The 16,662-nt window shown below is 36.7% G+C and overlaps 1 pseudogene; it reads left to right on the top strand.

The window, feature by feature from the left end:
- Positions 1–697: 697 nt before the first annotated feature.
- Positions 698–3,206, top strand: LOC149176895 (putative boron transporter 7; annotated as a pseudogene).
- The last annotated feature ends 13,456 nt before the right edge of the window (positions 3,207–16,662 follow it).

Here is a 16,662-nt window from a genome sequence, read left to right on the forward strand (position 1 = left end):
CAAGTGCAGTAATTTTTGAGCTCTAGAGACCTACAAACTATGCAATATGTTGTGTGACGACTCTTGAATTTTGGAGACCAGGCTGACTCCGCCGTCTGTCGATGAGTGTGGTTTCTTTTAATCTCTGAAGGTCTTGCAAATTCCGCAATCACTAGGACAACAACGTCACGGTTCCATTCCCCGCTACCTCGGGAGAATGGCAAGTTACTGTCCCTTGACGTCTCATATGATAAGCTCATGGGCCTCATACCGTCAGATCTCTGAGTGGTAAGCTTCAGAGCCTCATTCTGCTCAGCAATTTATTCTTCGGCCCCTTTCCAAAAACCTTGGGGTCCTGCAAATATCTCACGTGTCATCGCATGGGAAACAACTATCTCATTGGTTTGATTCCTTTTGGGCTCTTGATTCTGCCACAGTTGGGCCTCATTGAGCTCCAAGACTAATGTGCATATTCCCATGGCATTTTGGATTTCAGAACCATAGTGAGATCAACGGATCTAAGGGTATCGATGGAAAACCCCCTTTCATGTTTGTTCATGCAATGAAATTGTGCGGTCTGGATTTTAGATATGGATAACTATTCAACATTTTATCATCTATTCATTTTTCATGACTATTTTATTAGAACTCAATGACCCACTATATTTTATCCACAGGTTGATTGAGAGGTTTCATAGAATGCTACAGAGTCGTGACGATGATTTTAGTATGGTCATCAGTCTCATATTCTGAATTAGATAAAGTACCTACTAGCATCCCGAGAAGACTCTTCATCCCCGACCCATGGGCTCTTGGAGCTTCATTTAACTCGATGATTATTAGGGTAATGAGTACTAAGCTTGTAGGAGAAAAAGTGATTCTGACATATATGGCATATTTCATTCTCCTCTATACCATGACTTGGTTAGCAAAGCTCAGCTGATCGTTCAAGAATTTTTACTTTGCAGGACATGCTTGACGTACCCCCCATGTACATTTTAGTAGCACTTATACCTGCCATTATGATAGCTGGACACCAATTCTTTGGTTACGTTGTGGCATTCCAAATGGCACAACATAAGGACTCCAATCTAAAGAATCCATCAGCTTATCATTATGACATGCTCCTCTTAAGGTTTATGGTGGGTTCGCAGTCAACCATGATTTTTGTGTTTTTAATGAAAAATAAGTCCTCCATTCTTCCACAATAGGAGCTACTAATCCAATGGGACCTAGAATCAAACTTCAACCACACTGGAACTAGATACCTCATGGAAAACTCCACCATGAAACAGTCCATTCGAATTGAATGAGCTGAACCATTGACCTAACCCTGATTCCTAAATTATGTATTGGTTCTTTGAAAATTTCCCTGACAACTATATACTTTTTCTTTTGGAACAAGAACGTGGAGAAAATTTCATTAGATTACAATTCACAAATGTCTTATAATGCAGTTGACTATACCAATAGGGTGATTTGATCTTATTTGCATTGTGATTGTGATTGTTTTTAGAGTTCAAATTTATCTTTCCTTAACTACAATAAACACAAATGTCTTATAATGCAGTTGACTATACCAATAGGGTGATTTGATCTTATTTGCTTTGTGATTGTCATTGTTTTTAGAGTTCAAATTTATCTTTCCTTAACTACAATAAACACAAATGTCTTATAATGCAGTTGACTATACCAATAGGGTGATTTGATCTTATTTGCTTTGTGATTGTGATTGTTTTTAGAGTTCAAATCTATCTTTCCTTAACTAGGATAAACAAGTTGTGATATTCTACTTTTTAATGTAAACGGTAAACAAGTTGTGATATTCTGATTTTTAATGGGGTTACATTCAGCTAATTTCCATTTAACCAAAATCCCTCCAATGCAGGTATTGTTATGTGGACTTCTCGGACTTCCCCCTTCTATTGGTGTTCTGCCACAGTCCCCATGCATACCAATATCCTTTTGGTCCTGAGGCGGCAGGTTTGTTTAATCCCCTCCATGCTTGTAGCATTTGCTAAGTGAGTATTTTGGTTTTTTATTTAGAATACTCGACTCTAATTTGAATTCATTTGAAAAAAAAGAAGTAAAAACACTATGTTTTCTGATTGTTTTTTTTAGCATTCTTTGTCTAGTTTCCTGATGTGGGTGTGTGCTTTTGCAGATAATCCGAAAAAATATGGTAGAAAGTGCCAAGAAAAGTATTGAAGAACAGGCCAGTACATTAGAGATTTATGGCAACATGCAGGAAGTTTTTGTCAAAATGGAGCAGAAGGGGCCAGTGAGTGTTATCATTTGTTTCTTTGTTTCCTTTCTTGAATTTGAGATGGCCAGAAAGCTGCCCTTAGAGCTAAATTCAAAATTGTCTTAATTCCCTTGTAGGCATCGAAGGATTTGAATGAACTAAAAGATTTGAAAGCAATAGTCTTGAGAAGTACAGAAGATGAAAAATATGGAAATGCTTTTGACCTTGAAAAGCATATTGAGGCATGTCTTCCCATGAGAGTTAAGGAGCAATGACTGAGCAACTTGATGCAGTCCCTTCTTGTGGGTGGATCTGTGGAAGTCATTCCTATAATCAAAATGAATCTTACATCTGTCTATGGGGTTATTCTGCTTACATGGCTATAGAAAGTTTACCAGGAAATCAATTTTGGGAAAGATTGTTTCTTCTTTTCATTGCTCCAACTCGGAGATACAAGTGAGTTCCAGAACATACTATTCTAAACTTTTAATTAATTATGAGCATCAATTTCAGCCATAGTTACTTAATTTTTCGGATGCTTTATGAAAATCAGAAAAAGAAAGATGTTCTTCACTAAAGTAGTTGGAATTAATAAAAAATTGATTTTTTTATCAATTTTTTTCCATAGAATAAAGGGTTTATGCACCATCATAGAAAACACGCATATATTATTTTCTTTCATTTTCTCTTGGTATGGCCCTAAGAAATTGCGATGTTTTGAAGTGCATGTAAGGTTCTTAAGGATTTTCATGGGTCATGTGAGGAAACAGTGCCATTTAAAACCATTTCTCTCTTTACCATATTTCAGTTCATTTATTTGCTGTTATGATTTGGGGTTACATAAATACCGATAACAGGGATACTTTTTCCTATCCCCTTATTTTTTTTTATACCAATCAGACAATACATTCTTCGAAAGATATTTGAATTAAAGTACATGTTAGAACTAGATGCAACTAAGTATGAGGAAAGTGTAGCATGACCCCCTAGTGATCTTAACCTCTCAATTCGGGTAATAACCTTTATTTGGCAATTGATTCTTTGGACTATTATGTTTATGCATCTCTTTTCAATTGTTTGTGGATTTCTTGATAAATGAAAAATGTGAAATTTCTCTCAAACAAGAGTAAATTCATCAATAAGGGGACCAAGTTATGGTTTCTACTCAACAATTATTTGGGCATATGCTTGAACCCTTTGTTGGAAAAACTCCAAATTAAAAACCTTTTTTCCTTCTAGAGATTAAACAAAAGGTCCTTTCACGAGGCATCCTACCAATTTTATGTCCAAATTTGTAAGCAGCTAGCATGGACCTCCTAGCACAATGGTGAGAAAGTAAGTGCCCTATAGGCATGGATTTAGTTGATCCCTGACCCAATGAAAATAATAATCGAATATTACCTTTTTCTTGGGATGGAATATGTTTTAAACACTTCTACTCTGCTTAAAACAATCTTGGACTTTCAAAATGGTGAAAGAGAGGCAAAAACAACATGGAAAAGTTTAGATATTTCTATAATTTGGCCGGTAAGGGATATATTGTTTTTTGTAAATCTCCACCCAGTCCAATATGAGTTTTTCAATATTGTATTATCCCAGTGAATTGCCCCTTCTTTCAGATAATGCTCCTCTGAAAATGAATTTGTCTCTACTAGGTATATGAAATTTGTTATCATCTCTTCTTGGATTAAACTACAGGAGCTTGATACACCTCGAACACCTCTGAGACCTAGAACACCTCAAGTAAGCAAGGTGGATATCATTAAGTAAAATATTGGGGATGCCAGAATCTTGGACAAACTAACCACTAGAAGTTGTGGTGAGATGAAACTTTGTCTTGTAAATATTATGGTGTTTCTTAGTAGAAAGTTGTCAAGCTTATTCTTCAGTTTGTATGTAGAATTATTTGTAGCATCATGTTGAAAGACTTAGTTTGATTGAGATGGCTCTGATGGTAATGCCATAACTCTATACATTGTCCTCTGATAACAATCCATCCTAGTGGCTTATGAACAAGAACTGCGATAATTGATGATTAACCGATGTGTAAAAATGGCTTATAAGAGGAAGAACTACAATTTTTTTGAATATAATGCAAAATACTCAACAAGATCACTTAGATTTGTCTCGCATTTTCCATATTCATATTGATTCTATAGACTTATGAACTAGAATATGCAATTGGTAATCTTTGGGCAATCAGTTGATACTTGTATAGAGTTTCCGGAGTTGCATGTGCAAGCATCCTAAAGAAATTTTGCATTGGCCTTTCTTATTTGTAAGAAGAGAGCCATTGCGAATAGAAAATGGATATAGATAAATACCATGCATATGCCAATTTGTTTCCAAAAGCTACATGCCAACAACTTCTGCAATCACCATGAAAGGCAATCAAGTCAAACTACTCCGATAATTGACAGGCACTAGTTATTTTGTGGGTTGGATATTCATTCCATGTAATGCATAGCAAGCCCAAGGAAGAATTGTGTTTATGTCATACAGTTTTTGTTGTCCAAGTGTTCATAACTATTCTGGAGTAGGGCCACTTGGTCAATTATTGGTATACAGTATATAGTTGGCCATATAGAGTCACCGAGAGGATTTTATATTAGTATGATCTGGTTATAAGGTCCGTGGAATCAAATTTCACCATTTTTAACATTTCCATTTAATAAGATTTCATTTCGCTCAGTTGTTTGAGGGTTGTTCAATACTTCAGTCAAACTTTGAGGTACTTATAAAACACAAGATTCATGAATTGAATATAGTCATATGGTTAGCTTTTTTTCATGAGGGCTTTCTTACTTGGATGGATTGATGATGTGTATATTGTCAGACATATACTTTTGGGGTTCCTCATGATCTTGAGTTGAAATTAGTGAACTCTTTGTTGATACTTTTATTTTAACATCATCAATTTTCAATGAGATTATGTCATTTCCTTATGAATTATTTGGTTTCCTAACAACTCCCATAATTGTACATGTAATATACCTCATAAGGGGTAAATCCAATCGATACATTAATAATATATTATACTCAATATAGTGGCAACAATATCATATAATAAATGGTTATTTGTAGACAATATGTTGTCAAGAATAGTTGAAAGAAAGATATTGCTCAACTATAAGTTTAGTTTGTGGGTTGAAAAGGTGTGCTATAACTTATAAAATGTAAATATGAAGATTATATATTTTGAAAAGGAACAATCTAATGCCTTGAAAATTCAACTTGATAAACTCTCTATGTGGGTGGGCTATATTTACTCAAGGATAGTTGAAAAAAATATTGTTCAAGTATAGGTTGTGGGTTGAGAAGATGTGTTAAAATTTGTAAACTGCAAATATAAAGATTACATTTTTTTAAGGGAAATAATCTAGTTCATTGAAAGTTTAGCTCGACAAATTCTGTTTCTTCTAATGGGTTAAATTAATCACTATGAACAAAGCATTTCATGGTGTTTGATAATAGGTTTTTGGTGCTAATCTCACTGAGGTTTGAGTCTCATTGTGTCTTGTTGATAATTTTTATTTTAATATCATTAATATTCAATGAGATTGGGCCATTGCCTTGTGAATTAGTTGGTTTCTTAACAACTCCCACAATTGTACATGTAATACACCTCATAAGGGGTAAATCCAATTGATACATTAATAATATGACAACAATATCATGTAATAAATTATTAGTTGTGGGCAATAGATATTGGTCAAGAATAGATGAAAGAAAGATATTACTCAACTATAAGTTTAGTTTATGGGTTGAAAGGTGTGTCATAATTATAAAATGTAAATATGAATATTATATATTTTTAAAACAAACAATATAATGCATTGAAAATTCAGCATGATAATAAATTTAGGATTAAGTCAATCTGCTATTAAATATACACTATTTAAATAAAATCCTTGGCGTGGGTGAAAATGAAAGCCATAGTCCTCACTAAATTTGTTGTCGATACACATCTATGACACTTGGTTGTTTCTTTAGTTTCCACTTTGCAATAAGGTTAGCATTATCTGCTAGATATGTACATGCTACACCGAGTTGCACTGACATATGTACATACAATCATACATTTTATATATCTCAATTTTTTTTCAAATAATATTTAGATTTTCAAGATGATCATCCCAAAGCTTCTATTCCTTCAGTGTACCTTTGGATCTTTAGGGGAAATTGCTAATATAAGCTAGGTTGTGGCTTTATGCAGAGTTTGTCATGTTCCACTACATTGTGATCATCGTTCACATGATTCATATGCTTTTCTTTATAATGTTCCATGCCATATGTCATTGTTTATTGTGGGGAGTGTTATAAGGAAGTATGAGTGGAGAGGTGTGCCTTTCGTTGTATTAGAGTTCAGGAGCCAGAAGGTTGCCTTATGATTCAACATTGAGTGTGTGGAAATCCATAAATCTTGTTCCATACTCATTAATTTCATTCCAACCTATAAAATCAACAAAGAAATCCCTAAAATATTAGCTTGAAAAAGTCGTAGTTGCGTGGATGGAACAACTGATCAGTGAGCCACCTAAATTGATGATGAGCAAAGGAAAGCTCACTATGCCAAGCAACATGAGGGGTGGGCTAGTCCCTATTGTTTTGTTGATGTGGCTATGTTTTATTTAATATTGAGCCCCAAAGAGACTTTTCCAAAATCACTTGTTGAGGATCCAATGATTGCTTCTAGAAACCAGAGTGGTAAGTGGTTGCAAACCTCCCTCCTCCTCACTTACTTAAGGTATCTTGGCCCCTTCCATTGTTTGCTTTGAGCCATGAAACGTCCTTGTAGTCAGAGCATTAAATTAGACTATAGTGTCCAATGTGAAATCATGACCACAAAGAGTATTGTGTCTCATCAATTTTCACTCAGCTAATGGAGAATTAGAAATAAGATTTTTCAAAATTAGACAATAGTGTCTCAAAGATTTCTGTAAAGCAGCCCAAGGTCCTAGGATATTAAAAGAACCCAGAGAACGAAATTTTTGAGTCTGCCTTCCCATTATCCAAGTTACTACTAACAAGATTGCTAGGATCCTTAGGAAGCATGAGGTTCCTTCAACCTTTAGGCGCCTAAACATAATTAGGAGCTCCCTAAGTTCAGTAAAATACCCTATGGACCCTAAGAATATGAAATGTGTTCCTGTGGGACTACCTACATTGGTGAAACTAGCCGCTCAATAAACCAAAGGATCCATGAGCATGTTGCCGACATCAAGCATGGGAGGACCTTCTCCTCGGAATTGGCGGAACGTGCGGAAAAGGAAAAACAACACATTTATATAAAAGGGGCTTAGGCGATTGCAAAGATTGATTAGTTTCATCACCAAAAGTTTAGGGAGGCCATAGTGATTGAAAAAAAGCTAGGTAATCTTAATAGAGACGATGGTGGGAAGAATAGTAGTGGTTGAATCCTGACCCTTTCTTCTTAATTGCTCTTATTCTTATTTTTTATATCATGTATTCCTTTCTGTTTTTCCTCATTTTAATATTTCATTCTAACTTCTATTATTAATTAAATTTTACTATATCCTAACTTCTATTATTAATTTAATTTTACTATATCCTAATTTCTATTATTAATTTAATTTTATTATATTATATTGATATTTTAATTATAGTATTTCTTTGGTCTCTTTGGTTTCTTTATAGTCTATTAATCATATGTATTTTTATTGCCCCAATGCAGATATTGGATTGGATTAGGAGGCCCCAAAGAAGCACTACAAGGATTTCAATTATCTGGAAGGTTGTGATTAAGGCTTTGGATCCCATCAGAGCTGGACTTACTTGGAGAATCCACTCAGGAGATAAAGTACGAGTTGGAATAGACCCGTGGATCGGATGTGGGAACATGCACAGGCTGCCTATTGAACTCACAAATCATCTACAGGATAATAATATCACTCATCTGGCTCATATTGCGGATGGAGAAAATTCCACCTTTCTACATCATGCCTAGAAATCTGCTCACCAATTAAATATCCCACCTCAATGGGCGCAGCTCTGGGAAGATTATACTCAGGCACTTACTGAAGCACACATCCATATTACTAAGGGAGAAGATGAGATCGCATGGGCCCTCTCAAAAACAGGGAGATACACTCCCAAAGATGGATATTTAATGCTGACAGAATCCTAGAAACCACAGACCATTGAAGCATAGTGGAAACATCTTTGGAAGCTTAAGGGACCCCAGGACCAAGCTGCTTATGTGGTCTATACTGAGGAACAAAATTCCAACTAGTGATAACTTACTCAAGTGCTCACAGTTTGGACCTCACTGAGCTACCTCTGCAAATGCAACAATGAATCAGTCCAACACTTGTTCCTCGAATGCTCTGAAGCACATAAGCTATGGAATATTATTTTACCTGTTGTTACTCCACAAAGTAATTGGACTGGTGCATCTATCTCAGAGGCCTGGAAGAATTGGTTTACCTCTGTCACAGCCACCAAGCAGCGTAACATACCTCTTCTGATCAGCTAGGCCATTTGGATCGCCCAAAATAAACAAATTTTCTAGAACCTTCCCCCTCGCTAGACTGTTATCGCAGCCAAGGTCTTGGCTGACTACTCCCTCATTCCAGAGGATCCATCTCCCCTGAGGAATAGATGTATAATTCCTGAATCAATTGATCACAAAAATCCATGGGCCTATTTCAATGGAGCTACACAGGAGACTGGATGTGGTGGGGGGGTCATTCTACATATCAGCCCACACCATTCATACAGCATGCTCATGGGATTCAAAAGAGGCACTAATAACTTTGCATAATTATTAGCTGCTAAATTCCTCATACAATTTGCATTGGAGAAAAACTGTAGAGATCTACAATTATTTGGGGATTCTAAAGTTGTTTGTGATTGGCTGAATAGAACCTCTAGATGCTCTGCTTTTACTTTGAGACATTTACTGGATGAGGCACTGAGATTGGTTTCATCCTTTGACTCTTTTGCAAGCAAACACATTTTTAGGGAGAGGAACACAGCTGCTGACAGCGTTTCCAAAGAAGCAACGAACAGGGATTCAGACATCTGGATGATCTGGGAACAGTGAGATGGAGAACACTATCAATACTATCACTGACCTTTCATGGATATCACTGTTCAATTTTATGTTGAGTATGGTTAAAATCATATGTATATATTTATGGTCGGATAGACTTTTTAGTTTTTATATATAGTCGATTTCCTTACAGTATATTACAGTCATTGTTACCTCCCTGCGTGGAACAAAGGTAACAATTTTTTGAACACTTATCTTAGTTTTTTATGATGACAAACAAGTCTCTATTATGTTCTAGAATATGCTCACATGCATCTACAAAATGTAATTTCTTTTTACTAATGAAATTACGATTTTTCCTAGGGGAAAAAAATCATATGTATTTTTACTTTTAAATAAGTTATATTTTGGAAAAAAATAGTTATTAAAAATTTACTTTGCCATGTATTTTATTCTTAACTTAAATTCTTTACTATATATTTTTTCTTTTTTATTTCATGTTTGACGTTGCTTTAATTGTCCTTTTCTATTTTGATTTATTTTATATCTTTTCCTTATATATATATATATATATATATATTCTTAATTTCATTTATTTATTTTTTCTTTTTATTTATTTATTTATTTTTATTTTTTTTACTGATCCCTATATGTTTTGATTATTTTGTTTATTATTTATTATTTTGGATCTTTATTTTTCAAAGTTTATTCAAAATTGTTTTTAATATTTTCTGTCATGGTTCTTTTCTTCATTCTTAATTAATTATTGTTCATTTTTATTGATATGTTATTATTCTTAGGTTCTTTCACTTGTAACATGTGGTGTTATGTTTGACTTGATTTAGCCATTATATTTTTATTAGTTTTATTTTTATTTATATTTTTATATTAATTATTTTAACTCGATATTTATTATTATTATATTCTTAAACACTATTTATTTTCTAGTATTTATTTATGACCATTTTATTTCAGAAAAGAGTCTTTTGATATTAAATAATTAATTATTACATAACAACTAGTATCTAACTAAATATTATTTAATTATAGTTCCTAAATAATTTTATTTCACCAACGGCTAACACTGAACAATGATGCATCCATGCTATTTATTCTCTTAGATCATTGATTTCTCACCTTGTCTTGAGGATGAACCACATTAGTTGGTTCGAAACATCGACCTAATCCTTACAATGTGATTAATCCGAAAGACTCTTTTCTAAATTATGGATCACAAAAATATTAGATCTAACATTTTATTTCAGTTGTTTGACTCAATTTTTTATACATCACCTTCACTATTTAATCACTCACTCAGATCAGAGTTCCCATCTTAGTCCTGATGATGAACCACTTAGTCCTGACGATGAACCACACTAGATTGTTTGAAACTTGTAGACACAAAAATTCCATTGTGATTTTTACTGAAAGAATTTCAATTTACAAAATATGGATCATAGAAGCCTAGATTAAAAAATTAGAAACATATTTTTTAATTTATGAAAAAATGAAATTAATAAGCATTTTCTAAAAACTTTGGTTAAAGTTATGAAACCCTTAACCCTCAAACCTAGCTAATAATGTTGACAAATTATTATTTAATTTATATTCAAATAACTAGAATTTTAAAAATATAATATTTATTTAATATAAAATTAAATTTTTGTCGTTAGGGTTGACGAACATAGAGGATTCCTAGGATAGGGGTAATTACCCCCCCATCGCCCGCCACCCACACAACATTAATGCTATCGAAATGTGTGATACAAGAAGAGCCTCAAGGCGCTAGGCAAAACATTCTCGAGACAAGTTGGGTTTTAATTCTAGTGGTTGTGATTATGGTGAGTATTCTCAAGCTTTGGGAGATGAAAATTAGCTCTAGAGGAGGATCTGTCAGCACAAGAATCATGGGTGGTCACTCTAGAGTGCCAAGCCTATACCCTGGTTGGTGTATGCTCTCACTAGTTCTTTAGTTGTGGAAGGATGGTGAATTGTGGCCATATCTAATTTCTCAAGTGAGAATTTGGGACCCTGGATCGCCTGACACTTAGGATTTAAATTTCTCTGTGAGACTGGTCTAGTGTGTAGGAGATTCAAGAAAGGAATCCCATAGGCTAGTAGTGTGAAGCAATTCAAGTAATTTGGGGTAGGAAGTTGTCGAATTGAAGTAGGTGACTTTTTTCTTGCTTGGTAGAAGTTTTCGCTTGGAATACTCGAGGTGCATGTCTAACAGGTTGGTTAAGTTGGTTTGGAATAGTTTTATATTCTTGGTGTGAGTGGCCTTGGAATGTATGTTCTTCCCTTTCATTATGTATCTCCTATAGTGGTATTTGTAGCTCCCTTTACCTGGTGGTGTGCTGGGAGTGGACGTTGGTGGTGGTTTCCCATAGCCAAGGCTTAGTAGGTGGACCACACTATAGGAGAGTTTGTATGGTCAAGGTTCGTAGGGGATCTTGTGTGGGGGATACTTTTTTGTTAATCTCTTGGTCTTTTGTTACTCGTCCAGAAGGGTGATGAGTATAATCTTTTGTCTTTGGATCCCCTTACTGGAGTCTGTTGTTCGGTGTGGTTTTACAGTGGATGTTGTAGAGACTTGTGTGGCACATGTATACCCTTTCAATTCTCATCATATGCATGGGTGGGGACAAAGGATTGTTTGTTGTTCAGTGAGGGGGTTCTCTTTTAGGTATCTGTGTAATCGCTTGCAAGGGTCCATCATGTAGAGGCAGGGAGGTTGTCCTCGGTGAGGTGGGGGCCATCGGGGTCAAGATGAACACTCGCAAGGACACCCAGTGAGTTGGAGTAGCCTCTTAGTAACTCACCTATGAGAGTTGATTTAACTCCCCCCATTGACTCCATAGAAGCCCAAATTCATCTAGTGCAAGAAGCAGTTGACCAATAGACTCAAGATCGCCACAATTATCGAAATGAAGTAATAAGTTTTCTCAATGATATACAACACAATCAATAGCACATTTTGGACCGACAAGACTCCCTCTAGCATAACCAGAAGAGAGTGCAAGATCAAATGGATAGTTTTGAGGGGTGTATGGCCCATATGGAATCACCTATTCAAGATTCTTTTCATCGGCCTAGAAAGGATGGTAATGTTGCTCCATATCCCAACAATTTAGTTGTGTAATGAATTGTGTCGGATGTATTTTGTTAAATTTGCTCAATTTTGGCCCTGTTGGGCCATTGACATATGGTATTTTAGTTATGTTTAGTTAATATCAGTTTACTTATGTTTGTACATGATGATCAACAAATCTAGTAGGGTGAGAGCATAACACACTGGCAAATGAGCCCATCATGATGTGATCTTCTTATGGATTAATATAAATTTTTCACCTTAAAAAATTAATATTTTAAACAATATTGTTATTATTACTTTTATAAATATAATATTATATAATCTCTATTATAAAGAGATAATGAAAATTTTCTATATTTTATATTTACATTATAATTAAAAAAAAATCACTCAAAGGTTTTCCAATAAAAAAATTGATTATGGTTTGAAATAGTGGAATGCTGGATGGTTTTGTGAATTTATGTTAGGGTCCAACCCTAAACCCCTTATTTATGTAATAAGGTCAAGTCATAGTTATAGTTAGTGAAAGAGTCAATAAAGCGCATTTTAATAATTGTAACTGGTTGACCCGCATTTAAAGAAATGGACCATAGTTAGTTGCAAGTGGGCCATGGTATTAATAGAACCATGGTATTGCATGTATGGATCCTATATAAAGGATAGAGACTCCCCATTGAGGAGCATCGTGTATTATTCTGTAATTGAGCCCTGCTCTATTGGAGGTCGCCCCCTTAAAGAGGCAAGTGAACATTGTTTTCATCTCTAAATAATAAAATACATGTTGTTATTTATAATTTTTTTTTGTGTTTTGGGTTGTATTTCTTCGCATATTTGGTATTCTGGCATCTTCTCGGAGGTTAAGAGCATAACGAGTGGTATCAGAGCACTTTCTAGGGCTGGTGGTATCTCCATTTGTAGCAAAAATTTCTTTTTGGCTAGAGACGTGTTCTGGCGTCTTTAAACCATGGGGTCTGTCGTTGAGCGCATAAACCTGCGGATTTGGGGAGGCATGCACACAGGAAATACAAGAGGTGGTCATGCTTGTTGGACTCCCTTGTAACCCCTGTGGGTACCCCTTCGAGTAATAGCACATTAGATAGAACCGCCCATGGACTTTCTTCCACGTACCCTTTGGGTATATCGGAAGCCCCCTAGGCTCACCTGAAACCTCGCCATAGATAAATCGTCAGTCGTCTTTCTGCTACAATACACCGAGAATAGCACTCAGGGAGATTACTCGCACATACGATAGGGTAGTTAGGTAGTACGGCTAAGGGTATGGTTGATCCTCCTTAGTTAGTGCCTTGAAAGGTTGGGCTGAGTACTACTGTTGGACCCTTATTTATATTGCGATCTGTAGCACCTAACACTCCTTGAGACCATAGTTCCATTGTCTCTATGAAGATTTCCCATCATCTTCTTTGCCAGATCAGATCTAGCAGGTTGGGTTCTGCGTCGCCGCAACAATCACATCCACCAGAACACCATTCAGATCTAGCAGCAAGGGTTCGATCACTGCCACATTCTTACTCACACTCTCCAGTTGAGGGTTTCGCAAATAGATCTGACCATGTGTGTAGGGAGGTTTGTGGCTCCTATACCTTGGGGTGATTCTCGCAGGACATTGGGCAGGATTAAATTTTCTAGGAATTGGATATTGCAATATTGATAAGCCGGGGAGTAAAACGCCTTTCAGAGTAAAAAAAAATGGTTTAAGTCCCTCCCAAACGCTTATAAGAGACTTAGCCCATAAGAATCAAGACGACGGGCTGAGTGAGCTGGTACCATTGACTTGTCAGCTTCAATTTTCGGGCAGTCCCAAATTTTTTCATAGTGACGACAAGTGAATCGGATCTGTGTATGGTAGAAACCGGAGATCAAGCTATGGCCAATGAGAAGATGGAATCCCTTAAAAAAAGGTTGGAGGAATTATTGAGGCAGATCCAGACATTGAACGACACATTCACAAAGGGAAAGTCGGCAGTAAAATCAAAGGCATATGCTTTTAATGAAGACCATGAAGGAGAATCTAGCCATTCTCTTCACTTCCATGGAAACCACCAACATTCCCACCCTCGACCACCCAAGCTAGACATGTACAAACTGAATCCGACAATATGGCTATCACAAATGGACCAATATTTATCATTGAATCACATCAGAGATGATGAGACTAAGCTACAAGTGGGAGGCCTTTACTTGGACCAAGAAAGATGGCAATGGTGGCAGTGGCATCAAAAATGTTATTCAAGGCCAAATACTTAGCAGGCGTTCTCAAAATCCCTTGGTGACCGCTTTAAACGTGAATCCAAGTTTTTGGGTCTTCTTACTAAGCTCAGACAGACAGGCACAATACACAACTATATTACAACCTTTGAGGCACTAGCCTTCCGCACAGGAGGTCTGGCAGATGAATTCTACATGGAATTTTTTATCAGTGGTCTCAAAGATACCATCCAAGCTCACGTCCGGATGCACCACCCACCCACATGGCTGGAAGCTTGCACAACAGCTCGTGAAGTGGAACATGCATTAGTGGCCCAATCACCTCATCCAAATTTCATAGCCAAGGGACGCCCCACCCAGGCTTCGGGCACGACCCAAACACTTAAGGTTCAAAAGGTGTCACCAACAGTAATTGCAGAAAGAAGAAAGCAAGGATTGTGTTACTACTGTGATGCCAAATACTCCCTGGGGCATAAATGCAAGGAACCCAAATTCTTTCAAATTGATGATAGTGATCACAGTTCATCTGAGGAAGCCCCATCTTTTGAGGGACCAGAGGAGGAAGATGAGGACAACTAGCAGGACAATGAGCTCCCAACTACACCAGAAGAACTAGTTATCTCACTCCATGCTTTGGCATGCATTTCTTCTCTCCAAACTCTCAAAATCAGAGGTTTTATTAAACATCGCCTTGTAGTAGTCTTGATTCATAGTGGCAGCACACATAACCTTATCCATGAGAGAGTCACAGAAGTTGTGCATTGTTTTGTTAGAGCAGTCTCTAATTTCTAGGTACAGATTGTTGATGGGGAGAAAATGAAATTTGATGGTTGCTATGAAAATATCAAACTTCATATGGGAGATTACCACCTAAATAACCACATGTTTTCCATCAACATGGGTGGGTGTGACATTGTCTTGGGTGTTGAATGGTTCCGCACAATCAGCCCAATCAAAATGGATGTCCAGGAGTTATATATGAGCTTTAAGAAGAATAACCACATGCATACCCTTCGCAGACTCCAAGCAGGCACTCCTTCTATCATCAGCTCACATCAGATGGAAGAGTTGTTAAAAAAGGGCCACCATGGAGTTATCGCCCAATTTAATGCCATTCAGGCCTTCGAGCCCCCTACTCTTCATATTCATCCTAAGATGCAACAAGTCTTAAACAGCCATCTATAGGTCTTTGACAAACCTCATGAGCTTCTACCATCGAGAGGGGAGCATGATCATAACATTACCTTGGTCCCAGGGGCACGGTCACCGAATGTGCACCCATATAGATACCCTTTCACCCAAAAGAATGAAATTGAAAAAATCATCAAGGAACTCATGCAATCTGGTGTCATTCGTCCTAGCATTAGTCCTTATTCATCGCCTATGGTCATGGTTCTCAAGAAAGATGGGTAATGGCGTATGTGTCCAGACTTCAGGGCCCTCAACAAGTTGACGGTCAAAGATAAATTTCCCATCCCAGTTGTTGATGATTTGCTGGATGAAGTGAATGGGGCTCAATTATTTACTAAGCTAGACCTTCACTCGTGTATCACCAAATTCGCATGAAAGAAGTAGACATTCTGAAGAATGCTTTCCGAACTCATGAAGGCCATTATGAATTCCTGGTCATGCCATTTGGTATCTGTAATGCCCCATCCACTTTACAGAGCCTCATGAATCACCTGCTCAAACCATATCTCAAAAAATTTGTCCTTGTTTTCTTTGATGACATTCTCATCTATAGCCTCACTTGGGAAAAACATCTTCAGCATGTAAGCCTGCCCTTGCAACTGCTCAGGAAGCATAAATTATTTGTCAAATTGTCCAAGTGCTCTTTTGGCATGAAAGAAGTCGAGTATTTGGGCCACATTGTGGGGTGTGAAGGTGTCAGGGTGGATCCCAAAAAGATCCAGGCAATGCAGGATTGGCCCCAACCAAAGACCTTGAAGAGTTTGAGAGGATTCTTGGGTCTCACCAGCTACTATCACAAATTTGTCTGCAATTATGGTCACATTGCTAGACCCCTCACTCACCTTCTCAAGAAAAATTCATTCCTCTGGAATGATGAAGCACAACAGGCGTTTATAGCTCTCAAACATGCCA

The sequence above is a fragment of the Pinus tabuliformis genome, chromosome 4_1 (genome assembly GCF_031772625.1).
Source record: "Pinus tabuliformis cultivar Carrire ecotype Pingquan chromosome 4_1, CPIR1, whole genome shotgun sequence".
Classification (NCBI taxonomy): domain Eukaryota; kingdom Viridiplantae; phylum Streptophyta; class Pinopsida; order Pinales; family Pinaceae; genus Pinus; species Pinus tabuliformis.